The 22510-nt window shown below is 45.3% G+C and overlaps 1 pseudogene; it reads right to left on the minus strand.

The window, feature by feature from the left end:
• Window positions 1-160: 160 nt before the first annotated feature.
• Window positions 161-22510, minus strand: part of LOC112077492 (tensin-1-like) — a 37148-nt pseudogene continuing 14798 nt past the window's right edge.

Genomic DNA, 22510 nt, shown 5'->3' on the forward strand with positions numbered 1-22510 from the left:
CTTTCCTAATGCATTATAATACTTGTCATAAGCACATATGACATCATTATAATGTCTTTTTGCTTTTATGTATTGTGACAGCGAATACCTCTGCTTTTGAAAATGACATAATGAAACATGAAATATGAAAATGACAGAAAATTGTGAAACTAAACAGATATATTCAATCTAATCCTCAATCCGGTAGTGACTTACCAGCGATGCGTTGAGCCACCAGGCCCTCCAGGTTGAGGTTCTCCTCCTCAGGTTCTGGCTCCTTGAGAAGGGGGGAAGAGTTGGGGAGGGGGGAGGAGGAGGTGCTGTAGCCATGATAGGGAGACCCTCCCTTGCGGTCTGGGGAGTGGGACACCACCGTCCCACCTGGGTACGTGTTCAGGGGCTTCATCTGGAGCTGTCCGAAGGTGGGGGAGGAGTCAGAGGGGTAGAGGGGGGAACCAGGCCCCTGGGCTGGGCGCGTGTGGTAGGGCTCGGGGGGGTGTATTGGAGTGGTGTTGGTGTGGGGCTGGTACGAGGCGGACCTCGGGGGGGCGTACGACAGGGGAGACTCAGCCACAGGACTCTGGACGGGCGACGTTGAAACCCGGCCAGCCGTCGACCTCAGAGGCTGTCCGAAGGCATTGTAGTTAATGTTATAGCCATGGATGGCTGAGTCTGCCTGGTAGGACGGCCTGGCCAGAGATTGGGAGAAGGGGATCTGGGCTGACCCTCCTACACTGTTCTCACCAGAGGGGGCGCTGTAGGACTTGGGCACCTGTCCTGTGTGTGGGTCCAGATCCAGCATCAGCATGTCGAGGGCTTCGATAGACTGCTCTATGTCGTGCTGAGAGGCGGTGGGGGGGAAGTGGGGCAGACTGTGGGTGCTCTGTAAGGGAGGACCGAAGGGGTCGTCTGGCAGACTGTACTGGTGCCATGCGTTCAGCCCCCTCTGGACTGCCTCCCTGCTACTGGTGCTCCTCTCAGGGGCCCTGGGCAGCTTGGGGCCTCCCGGCTCGGGGGTCCCGAAGGACTGGGAACGCTGCATACTCCCGTTCTGGTAACTGTTAGGAGAGTACTCCTCCTCCTGGGGCGAACTGGAGTCCATGATCCGCTCCTGTGCCGACGTAGAAGTCCGTACCCGGTGCACCGGCATCTCCCGTAGCTTCTCTAGGTATGGCCCGTCGTTCTGCCTGTTAATGGGCATCTGTGATTGGTAGTACAGCTCTGCGGGCGTGGCCTGGCCCTCCAATGACGAGAGTGTTCCCAAACTGTCCACGCTGTTACCCTCCTGACTGATGTGCAGCTCGTCGTCCAAGATGTCCGTCTCGCGCTCTTCGGCGGAGGGGGCTGCAATGAGCCGGGTATGCCCGCTGACGTGCACCTGGGCTGGGACAAGGTGGCGTATTCCCCCCCCGGGGCTGGTGGAGGTAGCCAGGTAGGCCTGGCGGTGGAGCATGGGRGCCTCAAGGCCACTCAGAAGCTGGTCCAACTCTCTCTTCTCCTGGGGACTSAGAGGGGGATGACTGGGCGTGTTGTGGTTCTGGTTGGTGTTCACCGCTCCATGCAGCAACAGACTGTGGTCATCGGTGCGATCGGTTTTGACGGATGCTGTCGAGTTCCCAGAGTCGCTGCTGACCGACAGGGCGTGGTCGACCGCGGGCAGGGAGGCGTGGCCCACTACCGGGAGGGTGCGGTCAGAACTTGGGASGGTGTGGTCAGGGTGTTGGGGGGTGTGGTCTGCGTTCGATARGGGGTGGTCGAGGAYGGGAAGGCCRTTGATTGTGACCACTCCATCRAGGGACTCTTTCTTGTGGACTCGGGCATACAGGCTGCCGTCGAGGGGGCCTTGGGTGTGAACAACGTCTGAAAGAGAGAAGAAGAATACATGCTATAAATAGGTGTCGCAAACAAAGAGGAGAAACGAACACATTTCTGATTTTGAAATCTCCTCACAAATGACCCAACATCACAGTCACTTTCACACCACAGGGACTTGTGCCCGACTCCAAACTGTTTCTCTGAGACTGGCACGACAGCTAGTCCCCCATGGAAAAGAGAAGTCACTCCATCCCCCAAAGAGACACAACTTAATGGTAAGCTTAAGTCAACACAGCATATTCTTTTTCTAATACAGTAGTGTTGAGTGCATATAATATATACACACCATCCAGGCCTTTCAGCCCTAAACACATGGAGCCTCCAGCCCACCATACAGCCCTGGCTCTGGCTCTGGTCTGTATAAGTACATTAGGGGTCCAAGCATCCCAGTCCCAGACCTGTATGATGCCGGCAAGCCGGGCGACAAGCACGAACCCTACATGGTCGATGTGACAGGGACCCGCCACCACCTACTGTGGAACATCTCGCACAGACACAGTAGCCACAGAGTCTTGCAGACGAGTATAATTGTAGTCCTTTGAGGAGCCTCACATCGTACGAAATTACCCTAATCATACAGAGATTAAGTCTCGGGCCCGTGAGATTTTCGTACTGGATAAATTTAATACAAAGAACCCATGCATTATCACAATAGTTGTCTATTCTGGTTGGGTGTAGCGACGCTATAAGCCACTCAGAGCAATCCTTAATAGTTGCCATAATATCAATATTACCAACATCCACAGTCATCACACTACTACCCTACCAACCCTCTCCCTCTAGATTGCTACTATATCTCCTACTCATTATTTATGATCCGACCTAGGCACATCTTGCCCAATACTAGGTTGGAGCTTGTAGACTGATTTATGAGCTCGCTTTGTTATTCAAAAGAATACCTGACCGATGTCTTCTAATATTGTCATGTGCATGTTGCATAGAATGATAGTCGAATGCAAACTGACAAGCTCTGTTACTGCGTGGACTCCTGGTAGTATACTCCTCAAGTCGTGTTCAAGTCCTCCCCTTGTCGATGATTGGCGTGTCTCTCTTCAGGTCTAACATCAGCTAACTTGACTTTTAAACGCCAGTCTGGAGGCAGATTTACCCCCATTTGGCTTGGAATATCCCAGCCCTGGCTCAACTTTCTGCGACTCAGACGACAAAAGTATACCCTCGCAGAGGACATCCCAGCACACCCATTTCTGCCGTCGCAGTACTCCCATATCACTCTCTTTCGGGTCCAAGTGTCCGAGCGCATTGTGAACTAACCGAATCTCAACCACAACTCTAACATCGTACCTCTACTCACAACCAAACCTCATACTACCGTACAAACTTGTAGACCACGTCTCTCGATGGGATGAAGTATTGACATTAAGACTTGCCCAAGACGTGTGTACACCTCGTGATTTCAAAAAGTACATTAATAGAAGAGGCCTTAACGAATTGGCGGACCCAGACCACAACACCTCTAAGCGTACAATATTGACTTTCATAACAAAGTACCACTCCGTGCATTCTCATTCCCTCTCTCTGTTTTTAGCTACCAAAGACCGATATAAGAACGTCCTCATCTCGAAGCAAAATAATGCCTAAGCACCGGACTCATACTGACATGAACACCATCCACACCACGCACAGGCTTTACCATGTTGAAACGGGGCGAACATCTCTGCTTACAGTCAAGGCCCTGTAGCGCACCGCGTTGGAAACGTTGAGTCAGATACGTAAACGGCTACAGAACGCCAATAACACTCATTCAAACTTTGAGTGCTCGACACACCTATACGTCACCATCTACATCTATAAAAATAGCCTTCTCTTTCAACAGCTGCTTAGAGGAAACATGTGAATCTGGTCACCGGGAGCAGCTTCTGATCATCAGCATCAGGCAGGCATATGGGCCACAGGCAAGGTGTTTAGTTGGTGGGGGTTCACAAGTACACATGGGAGAGAGCTCTGACCACAGCTATTTACAGGCCAATGTCAACAACGACGTACAGTAGCAGAATAGAGAGAGAGGGGAGAGAGAGAGGAGAGAGAAAGAGAAGAGAGGGAGAAAGCTACCCTGCGCTTTTACCCACCAGAACACATGTTCCTGATTTTTTGTAGGCAACTTCTAGTGCTCCTGATATTGCCCACAAAATACTTCCCAGTCCAGAACAGTTCGACTGAATAACCTACTTCAAGCCAAGTCCAAGTCCTGAATCAACTCCTATGAAAGCTTTTCTTACCTGGAGCTAGATTTCTTCTTCTCCTCCTTCCTTTCTGTGTTTTCTTTCCTTTAGTTAGATTAAATAGAGTAGCCCTTTGCCATCACAGCTTGGTTTGGTTGAGATGAAGAGGGAGAAATACTCATGGCTCTATGATTCAAATGATACTGAGTTGGCATAGCCTTCCCTCCCCTCTCTCATTGGTTGGGAGGAGACAGAGATGTGCCACCCTTCACCTATCGATGTTGGGATTGGGTGAGTTGGGGTGGAGCTAGTCCATTCCCTGGGGCGTTGACTATGAGTTGGGAGCTGTGAGCTGGTCCAGTTGGAATCTGTCAGTTCCTTCCTGGCATTGGGAGTTCCATAAAACTACAACACCCACGCAGCTAACCACCCTGAGCCCTGGCCTGGACCCACTCCTACACAGTGACATCACTCACACTCACACTGGGGTTTCCCTGGCCTCTCTCTCTCTCACGTAATCTATCTCTATAATCTCTCACACAAACACGCACACGTATGCACGCAGGCACGCACAGCAGGCACGCACGCACACGGAGAGAACAGATCTCTGTTCTGTTAGGAGAGGCAGATCTCTGTTCTGTTAGGAGAGGGCAGATCTCTGTTCTGTGATCTGTTTAGGAGAGGCAGATAGGCAGATCTCTTCTGTTAGGAGAGGCAGATCTCTGTTCTGTTAGAGAGGCAGATCTCTGTTCTGTTTAGGGAGGCAGATCTCCTGTATCGGTTAGAGAGACAGATCTCTCGTTTCTGTTAGGGAGCGAATCTCGTTTCTGTTAGGAGAGGCAGATCTCTCTGTTCTGTACGTCGAGAGGCAGATCTCTGTTCCTGTTTAGGAGGAGCAGATTCTCTGTATCTTGTTAAGGCAGAGTCATCTGCGTTCTGAAGGGCAGTCTCTGCAAAAATAAACTGATGATTGGACACTTGAGTGACATTTTAACCAAACTCATAAAGTCCATAGGGAGACGTAGGGTATCGGAGGACGAAAAAGCAGTGAAAGAAAGGTAAATTACATGAGGAGGATAAACTGAACGAAAGAGGAGAGGTCTTCACCAAAACTGTGGTCCGACCTACACTATTGTGTACAATAATTTCTCTCGACGGTCATACCAACATAGCCTGTTTGTAACTCAAATACACTAATGATTTTAAATATGGTCCGTGAGGGAATGTATGGGAACCTGTTGGTCTATACCCATCAGCACCTTCAAACTGCTCTACAGTTGAATTTGAAGACCGAGACTTTCTTGGTGTTCCTTTTACAACACCTATGACACGCTGCTAGTTTTAAGGATTTTTGTCGTCACCGTCTTCCACCCAAGAAAGAGAGAGGACCGAAGTGAGCCCTACCAGATGAGCCTAAATCATTCTATCGCTCGTTAGAGGCCAGGCAAGCACTGTCAGTCAATAGCACTCATCTGCGAGGCGAGGCCGATACAGTGGTTTTCGACACATATCTCTTCACCTCAGAAAGGAAGTGTTGCGCGGGAGTGCCAGGGAGATGACTGGAAAGCTCTGCAGGATTGTTCCAGGACCGAGTCGTCACGGGAGAGCGACTGGCAAGCGGTCCTTCACACTTTACGCTCTCGCACTGCTGGGGCCGTATTCGCCTGTGTGTCGGAGTACAGGCATTCCAGACATCGCCGATCGACAACGACAGAAACATGACCTGAAATTATAAACCCTCGATCCCGTCTACGGTGTCAGAGCACACAGATCGCAATAGACTCCTATTATAGAGACTACCTATTATAATCAGAGTAATACGGCATAGCTCTTTTGTGTGTTGTTCACATCCACACAACGACACATACCTAGTGTGTCTATCCCAAAGTTGAAAGCACAGCAGAATTGTGGTGAGCAGGGCTTTCTTCTATTCAATTTAAAAAAGGCAAAGCCATTACTGTTAAGAGATGGGTACGCTGTTGATGTTGGAGATTCACCGCCATCATTGAAGTGATACGGCTTGAGGTTATGCAGTGCCATGTATGTCGTGATTATAGAATTCACAATAGTGTCGCGGCTGACTCTCAACATGGTCGGATTGATGCTTGTTTGCTGGGGGCTGGTTTTAGCGCGTTAAGTGCTAGAGTTCACTGGCTTTAAAAAACACGCCCAGGAGACTAGATTTTTTATTTAATAGTGCTCTTATAGTACTAGTACAACCGTCGTATCAGCTGAATCCCTCAAAATATAGAAGCTTGTTGAGTGTGGTAGGCCAGCAATGCATGTGGCTTTGGAACATAAGACGCAAGCCATTTATTACTCCTCTCTCCTTAACTATTCAATGAGACCTTTGAACCGGCAAGTATTAGGCGTAGTTAGTTTTGGTCAAGTCCAAGCTAAGTTGATGCCATTCCCCCTAAGACTACACTGAGATGAGATTGAGGGGACACTGTTTGTTCCAGTACCTAATATTAGCGTGCCTGCAGTTTACTCAGGTTGGATCTAAACAGACTATGTCTGTCTAATTTCTAGAGTTATGTGTGTCTTGTCATCAGAAAATAAGGAACAGAGCTGACAGGACAGAGTTGACTAGGACATTATGTTGACAGGACCAGATGTCTATAGCGAGGGACCAACATAGATAGAGCAGGTTTGGAGGGCGTAAAACCTGAGAGCTCCATGATCAATCATTAGCCTCTCCATTCATTGGTTTCCCATTCTTAGAGCCAATTGTTCTCTCATGAGGCCTTTGAGAGTCGAGGCTCGTAAGACACGGGCACGGCACACACATACAGTACCTTCGGAAAGTATTCACACCCCTTGACTTTTTCCACATTTTGTTCCGTTACAGCCTTATTCTAAAATGGATTCAATATTATTTTCCCTCATCAATCTACACACAAAACCCCATTATGACAAAGTGAAAACCGTTTTTTAGACATTTTTGCCAATTTTGCCAATAAAAAACAGAAATACCTTATTTACATAAGTGTTCAGACCCTTTGCTATGAGACTCGAAATTGAGCTCAGGCGCATCCTGTTTCCATTGACCATTCTTGAGATGTTTCTACAACTTGATTGTCCACCTGTGGGAAAGTCCACCTGTGGGAAATTCAATTGATTGTACATGATTTGGAAAGGCACACACCTGTCTATATAAGGTCCCACAGTTGACAGTGGATGTCAAAAAACCAAGCCATGAGGTCAAAGGAATTGTCTGTAGAGCTATGATACATATTGTGCCGAGGCACAGATCTAGGGAAGGGTACCAAAAAATGTCTGCAGCATTAAAGGTCCCCAAGAACACAGTGGCCTCCATCATTCTTAAATGGAAGTAGTTTGGACACACCAAGACTGAGCAATCGGGGGAGAAGCGCCTTGGTCAGGGAGATGACCAAGAACCCGATGGTCACTCTGACAGAGCTCCAGAGTTCCTCTGTGGAGATGGGAGAACCTTCCAGAAAAGTCATATCTGCAGCACTCCACCAATCGGGCCTTTATGGTAGAGTGGCCAGCTGGAAGCCACTCCTCAGTAAAAAGCACATGACAGCCCACTTGGAATTTTCCAAAAGGCACCTAAAGACTCTCAGACCATGAGAAACAAGATTCTCTGGTCTGATGAAACCAAGATCAAACCCTGAATGCCAAGCTTCACGTCTGGAGGAAACCTGGCACCATCCCTACGGTGAAGCATGGTGGTGGCAGCATCATGCTGTGGGGATGTTTTTCAGCGGCAGGGACTGGGAGAGTAGTCAGGTTCAAGGCAAAGATGAACAGAGCAAAGTAGAGAGAGATCCTTGATGAAAACCTGCTCAAGAGCGCTCAGGACCTCAGACTGGGGCAAAGGTTCACGTTCCAACAGGACAACGACCCTAAGCACACAGCCAAGACAATGCAGGAGTGGCTTTGGGACAAGTCTCTGAATTGCCCTTGAGTGGCCCAGCCAGAACCCGGACTTTAACCAATCGAACATCTCTGGAGAGACCTGAACATCTCTACAGCGACGCTCCACATCCAACCTGACAGAGCGAGAGGATCTGCAGAGAGGAATGGGAGAAACTTCCAAATACAGGTGTGCCAAGCTTGTAGCTTCCTATCTAAGAAGAGGCTGTAATCGCTGCCCAAGGTTCTTCAACAAAGTACTAAGTAAAGGGTCTGAATGCTTATGTAAATGTGATTTTTCAGTTTTGCAAACATTTCTAAAAACCTGTTTTGCTTTGTCATTATGGGGTATTGTGATGTCATTATGGGTATTGTGATGTCATTATGGGGTATTGTGTGTGTAGATTGATGAGGGAAAAACACAATTGAATCAATTTCAGAATGAGTCTGTAATGTAACAAAATGTTGAAAAAGTCAAGTGGTTTGAGTACTTTCCGAATACACTCTATACACACACGTAATACCCCCCCCCCCCCCCCCCCCCGCCGCCACACACTCTCTCCCCTGACACACAAACAGCACCTGCCTTTTCCTCTTTTTCTCCCATGTTGACGTGTTCCACTGTGAAAGCATGTGTAAGCACGATGCCACCGTGTGTCTCATTCACACACATGACCCGTTGGGAGCCATTAACGTGCCATTAAAACAGCCCGGCTCATAACACCTGTGGCCTAAAGGTTTATTTGAAAGAGACAATGCTTCACAGCTACTGTTATTACCGTATCAAATGTGCTACTCACATCAGCTACTTCATGGAACAATCGCTTTACTGTTTACATAGATTTCCCTTCAAACACATGTAATAAGGATCCCAGAATAATGTTTGAGTATAGAATGTTGTGCTATTATATTGAGGCAGTTAAGTGCCAGCCTAGCAAAAATACACCTGTTGTAGTTTTTTCATTTATGCACAACTGTCTCCCGTGGTCAATTCTATGTGTACTGTAGACCGAAGGTAATCACACAGCTGACCAAATTATACAAGATTTTACTTCTGGGTTAACTGAGATTAATGCACAACCAATGTCCCAAATGATTTGCCTCAGACTCTAGTCACCTCAGGTCTATATGTAATACCCAGGAAACACAAACTAGCTGTATATCGCTACGCTACTAGTACAACCTACAAGGTCCCTGCCACACATAGTTCAGGATACAATAAACAAACAAATCAATAAGTAACTCCTAGACAAGCTAGCATCGCAGCTAGCCTAGCAGGCTAACCACAGGATGGCTGGGTTGGGTTTGGCATTGTCATTGGGTCACAGTGTCTGTGTCTAAGGGTTTGGACCAGGGCCACTGTCTGTCTGTCTGTGTCTGTCTGTCTGTCTGTCTGTCTGTCTGTCTGTCTGTCTGTCTGTCTGTCTGTCTGTCTGTCTGTCTGTCTGTCTGTCTGTCTGTCTGTCTGTCTGTCTGTCTGTCTGTCTGCTGTCTGTCTGTGTCTCTGTCCCTCTGGGTTCACTGTTGTCCTGATAAGAAGTGTGGGAAGATACTACAGCCTACTTAAAGACAAATCCCCTGCTGGGGGGCTACTGATTGTGCTAAGCTAAGCTACAGCACTGTGGAAGAACCTCCATGGTGTGACTGGATGAAGACAAGACCAACAGTGTTGTGGATCTGGTAAGGAGTTCACCTAATATCCCCTCAGATGATCAAGTGGAACAAAGAACACTGGCTAAAAAAGATATATGGATACGGACACTGAGAAAGAAAGACACACATTAGAGTGTGAGAACATACACTCTCACACACACCACCCAAACATGTTCCTCAGAAAAGTTCCTCTTCCTCTGAGTGMGTGAGAGGAATGTGGTGTAGAAGTCTTCCTTGGGGTGTGCTCTGGGTCTGATCGTATGGGATACACGTTACTCTCATAAATTCCCAACCCACAACCCCACAGCTCACTACACGCATAGAGAAACACACACGAAAGCCCCTCTCTCCTCACACAGACTCTCTCACACACACKCAGCACTATTTAAGGGAACTAGTTGACCTGTGCTGCGGGTCTTTCGGGTCTTACTTGATGAGGGGGAGAGGAAACGGGACAACACGGGGTTAGCGGGGGCAAACAGGAACAAACCGGGGCCTGTAAAACCAGGAAGGAAGGCATGCTGCTAGAGAGAGGGGCCTGATGGGATGAAAACAGCAGGTCCCGGAGGCTAGTTAAATTCATAAACAAACAATACTAAATCCGCACAGTCAGTCACACATCTAAAACAGGGAGGGAGGGAGGGAGGGAGGAAGGGAGAAACCCACACAGAGAGAGCTCTACAAAGAGAGAGAGGAGGACAGAAATAGATGAAGTGAAAGAATAATGAGAAAAATCTGCAGCCGGCCTAGAAGCACAGTATAAAASTAAGGGTCTGTCTGTAGTTGCCCCCTGCACACTGTCTCTCCCATAAACAGTTCAAATTAGTATTTGYTGACAATAAYCTGATGATCTGTGCCTATTGAGCAACYTTGGGGGCTGMCCAGGTGTGAATCACCCTGACCAGCAACAGCCCCTAGCTGTCATCTCAGCCACACACCACACAGACAACACGTCCCCGTTAGATGATGTCATGGCCTAACTCTGCCAGAGCCAGACAGCCTAAAGGGCGTCTCTCTACGGGACATGACACCCACCTCAGCAGGGACAACAGGGACGGGCTTTAATACCGCTGTGCCAACCAGCAGTCTGCATTCCAGAGCCGAGTAGACTGGTGGCTTCATGAAGATGGTTGAATGACAAACACTAGGGCTAGGTCTGTTCTATCTGTGGGTCTGTCTGTCTGTCTGTCTGTCTGTCTGTCTGCTCTGTCTGTCTGTGGTCTGTCCTCTGTGGGTCTGTCTGTGGGTCTGTCTGTGGCGGTCTGTCTGTCTGTCTGTCAGTCAGTCCAAGAGGTGTTGTGACAGCCGTATCAGTATGTCTTGGTAATGATAACTGTCATGGAGATGTCTGTCAACTTGTCTGCCTGTCAGCCTGTCTGTCTGTCTGTCAGCCCTTCTGTATTTGGTAGTAATATCATGGAAGTCAATCAGTAACTGAACTAAAGATTACATGTCATGATGTCTGCCTATCTCTCTGTCTGGGAGTTGACGACTGTCTGCAAGGATCACTGGAAGATCCAGACTCTGGTATACCCCTAAAATAAAACCTATACGCCATCGCTGTAAATGGTATAGAGAGTCAGAGAGAGACTGTGAGAGCTGAGGTAGCAAGGAGTCAGAGAGAGACAGTGAGAGCCGATGTAGGAGGCGACAGTGAAAGACAGGGGATAGTTGAGGTATGGAGGGACAATCATATTGAAGTAGGGGCAGGGACGACGACACTGAGGGACGGAGAGATAACTGAGTCAGATATGAGGTAGCTGAGGTATGGGGGGACAGTGAGAGACAGGATAACTAAGGCAGATATGTAGCTGAGGTATGGGGGGACAGTGAGAGACAGGAAACTAAGGCAGATATGAGGTAGGTGAGGTATGGGGGACATTGAGACAGGGATAACTAAGGCAGATATAGGTAGGTGAGTATGGGGGACATTGAGGACAGGGATACTAAGGCAGATATGAGGTAGGTGAGGTATGGGGGACAGTGAGAGTCAGGGATAACTAGGCATTGAGGTAGGTAGATGGGGGACATTGAGGACAGGGATAACTAAGGCAGATATGAGGTAGTGAGGTATGGGGGGACAGTGAGAGACAGGGATAACTAAGGCAGATATGAGGTAGGTGAGGTATGGGGGACATTGAGGGACAGAGAGATAGCTGAGTCAGATATGTGGTAGCTGAGGTATCTAGGGGGCTCTGAGGGCTTAGGGTGGGCTGTAAACCTGCTGCTATGTCTCATGGTGCTGTCACTGCCAGCTCTAACTACACTAGTCCTTCTGTCACTCCTATGAGGGGTACTAGGCCCCTTATTAACCCAGAACAAACTCTCCACTCTATCCAAGGCAGTAACTGTTTCCACACTGCCATAGAAACACTACAGTGACTATACAACATGACGTATTGTGCAAAGCCAGTCAAAGTCCCTCATTCAGCTCTCAACTCATAACTCACAAGTTAAATTTGTCTTAAAGAAGTTAGAGCAGGCAGCTTAATAGTTGTGGTGTGCCATAATTGCGGCACATTTATAAAATGTTCCACACGTAAATTACTCACTCAATGATTCAAAGGTACTGTAAACAACCATGTTGACATAGAAACAACATAAAGGACATACAGAGAGAGCCTTGCATCTGCTGCAACTGAGAAAACAGTCAAAATCATGCTCCGACAGACCCGCTCATTCAATCATCGAAAGTCAAAAAATAGTTTGAGAATTTACTACCAACTTACAGTATACTATAGCTCAAGCTAACATTAAACCAAAGTTCCATAACTAGAAACAAAAGGTTATGTAAAACATAGGTATTCCCAACCACTACACTACCACAACACGATAAAGAACAATTCAACTGAATTGAACACAACTTCGTTAAAACCACAAAAGAAACATATACACCTACCAATTATCTCATAGCCCTATCAACACCTGAGCCCTCACAGTCAACCCTTCGACCTGACTACAGTACTCACCAGCTGCTGTAATACCGCTCAGCCTATATCCTTCCCTTCATTTTGTCCTCTCTTTCACTCTCTGCTTCCCTCGTTCTCTCGTTCCAACTCCGGTGACAGTAGTACTAAAAAAAGGGCTTTAGTCCTGGCCAGGCTGTTCCACTCACTGCGTCCCCGTGTCCCCCACTCACTCTCTTGTCTCTCGCCTCCCTCTCTCTCTCTCGTTCTCTCGCTCTCCCTCTCTCTCTGTTGCCACCCAGCTATCGAGACATGCCCGGGCCGTGCCACAGCCAAATATGGGAGGAGGACCATAAACAAGGCCCACACCACAGCCTGCTGCTGTCACCGGCCACAGTGAACACACAGCAACACACACACCACACACACACACACACACACACACACACACACACACACACACACACACACCACACACACACACACACACACACACACACACACACACACACACACACACACAGAGATTTACTATCGCTCTGTTCTTTTTAAAAACCAAATATGATGATTTTCATGGTTACTTTCATGTGTGTAAATATTGTGAACTGAAGGAGGCGTAATTCACAGAGTTTGCATGACCTGGGACTTGTGTTAGCTTCCAGAGCTTTGGCTCAACAGGCTAACGCGGTCTTGAGACATGGTAATAGTCTAGGTTTAGATATCCTATCCCTACAATAGCATAAATCTGTTTTACCTAGGTATACAGTGGCCCAGAAAAGTCACAACACCCTTCAACCAGATTTGCATGTGGTGTGTAGTGGTGTTTTCTGTCTGGTCACTGAGTGGGCAGGAGTAGACAACGGACAGAGAGTTGCCTCTTAAGGCTATAATCCGAGAGGTGAATTGAGCAAGGGTTCTGTTTGCGGTGAACATGTTACTTAGTAACAATCTCAGTTGAACGATTGAATGAACATTCCAAAAATGTTTCAGTGGTGGTAAAACATCAAACAGACAAGTTTGGTAATGACTACTGTGGCATTGTAGTCCAATAATCAAACTGCAAATGACTTTGCTATTCAAATCAAATGTTATTGGTCGCATACACATATTTAGCACATGTTATTGCGGGTGTAGTGAAATGCTTGTGTTCCTAGCTCCAAAAGCACAGTAAAATCTAACAATACACACAAATCTAAAAAGTAAAAGAATGGAATTAAGAAATATCAAAATATTAGGACGAGCAATGTCGGAGTCCGGAGTATAAATATATATACAGCACATTCGGAAAGTATTCAGGCCCCTTGACTTTTTCCACATTTTGTTACGTTATAGCCTTATTCTAAAACGTATTAAATAGTTTATTTTCCTCATCAAGCTACACAAAATACCACATAATGACAAAGAAAAAACAGGTTTTAAGAAATATTTGCAAATGTATTAGAAAAACAAAACTCAAATATGCATTTACATAAGTATTTTTTCAGTCCTTTTTTGAAGCACTTTTGGCTGCCATTACAGCCTGAACTCTACTTGGGTATGATGCTACAAGCTTGGCAGACCTGTATTTGGGGAGCTTCTCCCATTCTTTCTGCAGATCTTCTCAAGCTCTGTCAGGTTGGATGGGGAGCGTCGCTGCACAGCTATTTTCAGGTCTCTCCAGAGATGTTTAGATCGGGTTCAAGTCCAGGCTCTGGCTGGTCCACTCAAGGACATTCAGAGACTTGTTCCGAAGCCACTCCTGCATTGTCTTGGCTGTGTGCTTAGGGTTGTTGTCCTGTTGGAAGGTAAACCTTCGCCCCAGTCTGAGTCCTGAACGCTCTGGAGCAGGTTTTCATCAAGGATCTCTCTTTACTTTCTCTGTTCATCTTTCCCTCGACCTGGCTAGGCTCTCAGTCCCGCCGCTGAAAAACATCCCCACAGCATGATGCTGCCACCACCATGCTTCACCGTAGGATGGTGCCAGGTTTCCTCCAGACGTGAAGCTTGGCATTCAGGCCAAAGAGTTCAATCTTGGTTTCATCAGAAATGCAGAAATGTTTTGGTACCCTTCCCCAGATCTGTGCCTCGAGACAATCCTATCTCTGAGCTCTACGGACAATTCCTTGACCTCATGGCTTGATTGTTCCTCTGACATGCACTGGCAACTCTGGGACCTAGATGTGTGTCTTTCCAAATCATGTCCAATCAATTGAATTTACCACAGGTGGACCCCAATCAAGTTGTAGAAACATCTCAAAGATGATCAATAGGAAAAGGATGCACCTAAAAAAAAATCGAGTCTCATAGCAAAGGGTCTGAATACTTATGTAAATAAGGTATTTCTGTTATAAAAATGTTATACATTTGCAAAAATGTATAAAAACCTGTTTTCTCTTTGTTATTATGGGGTATTATGTGTAGATTGCTAAGGATTTTTATTTATTGAATCAATTTTAGAATAAATACTTACTAACACCTTCTCAGACTGTTAGTTAACATTAACGAATGGTCGCGGCTAGCACAAAACAAAGGGAATACGCTAGCTAATGTTCGAGAGCTATTTCCCTTGTTGGATGCACCCCCGGTCAACAGCTGAGTACAGGGCAATTAGTGAAAACCTATTAGTGAAGAGCAATTAGTGAAGTCCTATTAGTGAAGACCTATTAGTGAAGGACAATTAGTGAAGTCCTATTAGTGAAGGACTATTCGTGAAAAGCAATTAGTGAAGTCCTATTAGTGAAGGGCTATTAGTGAAGTCCTATTAGTGAAGAGCAATTAGTGAAGTCCTATTAGTGAAGGACTATTAGTGAAGCACAAATTAGTGAAGTCCTATTAGTGAAGTCCTATTAGTGAAGGGCAATTAGTGAAGTCCTATTAGTGAAGTCCTATTAGTGAAGTCCTATTAGTGAAGGGCTATTAGTGAAGGACTATTAGTGAAACACACACACACACGCTTGCATGAACACAGGCACACACACTAATTTCTACACATTCACTCAAAGTGGATGCACACATGTGCAAATAACTAGTAACTATCCGACAATGCTCTTCACACATCTCAGCAGCACCCAGGCTAAACGTGGACACAAACCCTCTGAAAACCTTCATATTTGCAGATACATCATCAAAACTTAGTGATGTATTATTCTACCAATAACCTTGTTATTCATACAGACCTTTTAAACAGSCTTATCTTTCATATACTCCTTTCATCTGATTTCTACAAAGGTCATTGCAATATGTAAACAAAGACCTTACCAGGAGCTAGCCGTGACTCTGACACATACAGTTGAAGTCGGAAGTTTACATACACCTTAGCCAAATACATTTAAACTCAGTTTCACAATTCCTGACATTTAATCCTAGTAAAAATTCCCTGTCTTAGGTCAGTTAGGATCACCACCTTATTTTAAGAATGTGAAATGTCAGAATAATAGTAGAGAGAATTATTTATTTCACCTTTTATTTCTTTCATCACATTTCCAGTGGGTCAGTAGTTTACATACACTCAATTAGTCATAACCTCAGTCGTCAACATGTCAAGAACAGCCCAGATAAAACTCATTTCCTGATTCGGGTCCAGGAAACAAACAGAATCTCTACACACAATGTGCTATCCCCAGGCCTGAAAGTTTTCATTAAACCTCCTCACGCCCTTTAAGACGAGCAGTCCATAAAAATGCCAATACAAATAAGTTTTGTAATGTTGAATTTACCCTCTTACCTCTCATCCCTTCAGTTAACGTCAGTAGCAGTTTAATTGTTTGTTTAATATATCTACAGAAAGGTATCATATAGGTATTGCCTCAAGTGGCGGAACATTTAAATTCTCAAGCTGCTCCATAACTAGAACATCTTCGTTAAAGGTTTATCGTAACATTACATAGTCGTATTCCCATATGGCCCTCCTACAAATCCGAGAGAGCAGAAGCATGACAACGCAGCAGTTGCATCACCCTAACCGAGACATACAGGGCAAGGAGCAACGACAAAAAGATACAAAGTTCATAACCACCATGGAATTATGAAGCCAACGGAACCCTTCGCAGCTCGATTAAATAAAACTGCAGACACACGACGAAATCAAATATAACACACGCTCATCATACACAAATAATTGCCGTCACTATGCTGATTGGACTATGATCAAAACCCACACTAGCATTCCGTAGATCCCCTTACCACTTAAACTCACTGTTGAGAACGAGCCTTCTTCGAGTGGCTATATTTGCTAGATCTTAAAAGAAAGGTCATTGAGGGTAAATCACCACGTCCGTGGCTGTTTAAGACCAGCGTTTTGATACCTAGATCCTATATGAATTTTGGACTTACTTGATTGCTTATGGTTCTTTGTGTTTGGCCCTTCAGCCAGAAAGCCCATCTCTGCAGTTTACTCCCAGTCCTCTGCTTCCCTCGTTCTCCTCGCTTAGCTAATTGCAGGCTTTGTTTCTGTAGGCAGTGGATGATCTGAAAAACCATTGCGATTTCTAAGTAACAATGGTGCTTGAGCATACATTTGATGACGTGCTTGATGCATGACCCGGCTCTAGCTCAATTACGTGTCTTCGAGGGGCTAGTTGGCCCAACGTGACACCTCTGTGAAAGCTCAAGTGGTCTTCATCTAAGGCCTTTGACGGAATAGGAAGATGTCTGTGTTCCAAGTGGCTTGGGCTGGTTTTGAGCTAGGGTTCGTTCGTTTGCTAGCTGCTTTGCTACCCTCACCGTCAATTTTCTCCGCAAGGGTCTACTCGAAAATACCCTTCTCTCTCTCTTTCCTTCTCTCTTCCCCCCCCTCCTCCTCTTCTCCTTCCGTTCTCCTTCCTTCCCTCCCTCTCTCAAGGGCTTCAGCTTGGGTCTGGAGTGAGGGTTCAAGACCGGTCGCTAGCTGCTTGTTGGCCCACCTCAACGTTTCTTCACCAAGGGTCTGTTCTGAAAACATCGCCCTCTCCCCTCTCTCTCTCTTTCCCCGCTCCCCTCTCTCCTCCCTCCTTTGACACAGTGTTGCGGTCGACCAGGTCAGGTGAATGTCCGTTGAGGTGGACCAGTTTTTAGACGCTAGACTAATGGCTAACCACGCAGCGACAAGCTACGCTGTGTAGCCTAGCTTTCATTAGGTTCTGGACAAATGAATGTTTTCCCCTAAACTGCCATGACGCTGTGTATCCCAGTGGACTCTGGTACTCCGTCATATCTGTACGTCGATTAAATAGCATAGGGCAGTGTTATTGTCCGGTTGGGTAGCTAGTCCTAGTCCTAAATGCCTGTTCCACCCTGGAGCGTTGATGTATATACAGTTGAAGTCGGAAGTTTACATACACTTAGGTTGGAGTAATTAAAACTGTTTTTCAACCACTCCACAAATATCTTGTTAACAAACTATAGTTTTGGCAAGTCGGTTAGGACATTACTTGTGCTGACACAAGTAATTTTGTTTCCAACAATTGTTTACAGACAGATTATTAACTTTCACTGTATCACAATTCCAGTGGGTCAGAAGTTACATACACAAGTTGACTGTGCTTTAACAGCTTGGAAAATTCCAGAAAATGATGTCATGGCTTTGGAAGCTTCTGATCTAGGCTAATTGACATAATTTGAGTCAATTGGAGGTGAACCTCTTGTGGATGTATTACTTCAAAACTCAAACATCAGTGCGTCTTTGTGGGGCCGTCTCGGTCTTTTGGCTTGAAATCAATGGGAAAATTAATCCATCTCGCCCTCTCTGTTGCCACCCCAGTCTATCTCGAGGACATGCCCGGGCCGTGCCACAGCCAAAATATGGGAGGAGACCATAAACAAGGCCACAGACCAAGCCTGCTGCTGTCACCGGCCACAGTGAACCCAGCAACACACACACCACACACACACACACACACACACATCACAAGCACACACACACACACACTCCACAACCACACACACACACACACACACACCACACACACAACACACACACACACACACAGAGTTTACTATCGCATCTGTTCTTTTTACAAAAACCAAATATGCAATGATTTTCATGGTTACTTTCCATGTGTGTAAATATTGTGAACTGAAGGCAGGCGTAATTCACAGAGTTTGCATGACCTGGGGACTTGTGTTGTTCCAGAGCTTTGGCCTCTAACAGCATACGCGGTCTTGAGCATGGTAATAGTCTAGGTTTAGATATCCATCCACAATAGGCATAAATCTGTTTAACCTAGGGTATACAGTGGCCAGATAAAGTCACAACACCCTTCAACCAGATTTGCAGTGCGTGGTGTAGTGGTGTTTGCTGCTTGTCACTGGTGGTCAGGAGTAGACAACCGGGACAGAGAGTTGGCTCTTAAGGCTATTAATCCAGACGAGTGAAATTGAAGCAAGGGTTCTGTTTGCGGGTTGAACATGTTATATAGAACAATCTAGTTGAAACGATGTGAATTGAAACATTTTCCCAAAAATGTTCAGTGGTGTAAAACATCAAACAGCAAGTTTGGTCATGAACACTTGTGCATTGTAGTCCAAAATCAACTGCAAATGACTTGCTATTCAAACTCGAAACTGTTATTGTCGCATACAACATATTTAGCACATTGTTATTCGGGTGTAGGAAATGCTTGTGTCCTAGCTCCAAAAGCACAGTAAAATCTAACAATACACACAAATCCTAAAAGTAAAGAATGAATTAAGAAATATCAGAAATATTAGACGAGCAATGTCGGAAGTCCGGAGTATAAATAATATATACAGCGCATTCGGAAAGTAATTCAGGCCCTAAGACTTTTTCCACATTTTGTTACGTTAATAAGCCTTATCTAAAACGTATTAAATAGTTTATTTTCCTCCATCAAGCTACACAAAATTACCACATAATGACAAAGAAAAAACAGGTTTTTAAGAAATATTTCAAAATGTATTAGAAAACAAAACTCAACAATATGACATTTACATAAGTATTTTTTCAGTCCTTTTTTGAAGCACTTTTGGCTTGCCTGCGATTACAGCCTGAAACTCTCTACTTGGGTATGATGCCTACACAGCTTGCAACACTGTATTTGGGGAGCTTCTCCTCCATTCGTTCTGCAGATCTTCTCAAGCTCTGTCAGGTTGATGGGGAGCGTCGCTGCAGAAACAGCTATTTCGGTCTCTCCAAGATGTTTAGATCGGGTTCAAGTCCCAGGCTCTGGCTGGTCCACTCAAGGGACATTCAGGAGACTTGTTCCGAAGCCACTCCTGCATTGTCTTGGCTGTGTGCTGAGGGTGTGTCCTGTTGGAAGGTAAACCTTCGCCCCCAGTCTGAGTCCTTGAACGCTCTGGAGCAAGGTTTCATCAAAAGGATCTCTCTGTACTTTCTCTGTTCAATCTTTCCTCGATCCGACTAGGCTCCAGTCCCCGCCGCTTGAAAAACATTCCACATGCATGATCTGCCAGCCACCATGCTTCAACACGGTAGGGATGGTGCCATGGTTTCCTCCAGACGTGAAGCTTGGCATCAGGCACAAAGAGATTCAATCTTGGTTCACTCAGAATCAGAAATGTTTTGGTACCCTTCCCAATCTGTGCCCTCAGAAAACCTAATCTCTGAGCTTAACGCGACATTCCGTTGACTGCTTGATTGTTCCTCTGAATTGCACTGGTCAAAACTCTGGGATCGCTATATAGACAGGTGTGTCTTTCCAAATCATGTCTCATCAATTTGAATTACCAGGGACCTATCGTGTGAACCAGAATTCATAAGGACCCAATATCACAAGCAGGTTGACTCTAATAGTAATTTCTTAAACTTATACTCAAAAATGATCGTTTCCTTTATTATGGTTTGTGAATCAAGATTTTATGTTATTGAATAAGTATGAATAGGCACGTTTAAAAAAATCGGTTCATACAAAAATGTCGGGATACAGTAAGGGTTTCTGTATAATGAACTTTCAGAAGAAAGCACTGTCTCTATGTAATAGAGGGTTCATTGAGTTGAGATTATGTATGAGTCATTTAGACTGAAACAGACCTTTAACTAACACCTTCTCAGACTGTTAGTTAACATTACACGAATGGTCGCGGCTAGCACAAAACAAAGGGAATAACGCTACTAATTGTTCGAGAGCCTTATTTCCTTGTTGGAACGCACCCCGGTCAACCAGCTGAAGTTAGAAAACCAGGAAGAGCAATTAGTGAAATCCTATTAGTGAAGGTCCAATTTAGTGAAGTCACTAATTAGTGAAGAGCAATAGTGAAGTCCTATTAGTGAAGGACTATTAGTGAGACAAATTAGTAGAGTCTATTAGTGCAAGGCTATTAGTGAAGAGGCAATTAGTAAGTCCTATTAGTGAACCTGTGAATCTATCAGTGAAGGGTACTAAGTTATTAGTGAAAGACTATTAGTGAAACACACAAATCATCACACACATTTGATGAACATCAGCACACACACTATTCTACACATTCACTCAAGTGGAGCACACATGTGCAAATACTAGTAACCTATCCGACAATGCTATTCACACATCTCAGCAGCACCCCAGAGCTAAGTTGGACCACAAACCCTCTGAAAAACCTTCATATTGCAGATACATCATTTCAAAACTTAGTGATGTGATTATTCTAAGAAATGCGAAACATAAACCATTAGACATAACCTGTATTCATACAGACCTTTTTAAACAGCGCTTATCTTTCATATACTCTTTCATCTGATTTCTACAAAGGCATTGCAATATGTAAACAAAGAGCCTTACAGGACGCTCTAGCCGTGACTCTGAACATACAGTTGAAGTCGGAATTTTACACTACACCCTTAGCCAAATACATTTAAACTGCAGTTTTCACAATTCCTGGACATTAAATTCCTATAAAAATTCCCTTCTTAGGTTCATTAGGATCACCACCGGCTTTTTAAGAATGTGAATGTCAGAATAATATAGAAGATGGAATTATTATTTCACCTTTTATTTTTCATCACATTTCCAGTGGGGTCAGTAGTTTACATACACTCAAATTAGTATTGGTAGCGCATTGCCTTTTAAAATTTGTTTAACTGGGTCAAAACGTTCTTGAGGCACCTTCCACAAGCTTCCCACATAAAATTGGTGTAATTGTGGCCCATTCCGTACTGGCAGAGCTGGTTGTAACTCATAGGTTTGTAGCGCTTCTGTCGCCCTACGCTTTTTACTTCTGGCCCACACATTTCTTCTATGGATTGAGGTCAGGGGCTTTGTGATATGGCCACTTCAATACCTTGGCTTTGTTGTCCTTAGCTATTTTTTGCCACAACCTTGGAAGTATGCTTGGGTATTTCCATCTTGGAAGAGACCCATGTTGCCGACCAAGCTTTAACTTCCTGACTGATGTCTTGAGATGTTGCTCAATATATCCACATTTTTTCCTTCCTCATGAAGCCATCTATTTTGTGAAGTACACCAGTCCCTCCTGCAGCAAAGCACCCCTCAACATGATGCTGCCACCCCGTGCTTCACGGTGGATGGTGTTCTTCGGCTTGCAAGACTCCCCCTTTTCCCTCCAAACATGTCTGCATTATGACCAAACAGTTCTATTTTTGTTTCATCAGACAAGAGGACATTTCTCGAAAAAGTAGATCTTTGTCCCATGTGCAGTTGCAAACCGTAGTTGTCCTTTTTATGGCGGTTTGGAGCAGTGGCTTCTTCCTGCTGAGAGGCCTTTCAGGTTATGTCGATTACTGTGGATATAGATACTTTGTACCGTTCTCCAGCATCTTCACAAGTCTTTGCTGTTGTTCTGGATTGATTGACTTTTTGCACCAAAGTGCGTTCATCTCTAGGAGACAGAACACGTCTCCTTCTGAGCGTATGAAGGCTGCGCGGTAGCATGGTTTTTATACTTGCATACTATTGTTGTACAGATGAACGTGTACCTTCAGGCGTTTGGAATTTGCTCCAATGATGAACCAGACTTGTGAGTCTACAATGTCTTTCCGAGGTCTTGGCTGATTTTTTTGATTTTCCCATGATGTCAAGCAAAGAGGCACTGAGTTTGAAGGTTTGAAGATATACATCCACAGGTACACCCTCATGACTCAAATTATTCAATTAGCCTATCAGT

The sequence above is a fragment of the Salvelinus sp. IW2-2015 genome, unplaced genomic scaffold (genome assembly GCF_002910315.2).
Source record: "Salvelinus sp. IW2-2015 unplaced genomic scaffold, ASM291031v2 Un_scaffold4621, whole genome shotgun sequence".
Lineage (NCBI taxonomy): Eukaryota > Metazoa > Chordata > Actinopteri > Salmoniformes > Salmonidae > Salvelinus > Salvelinus sp. IW2-2015.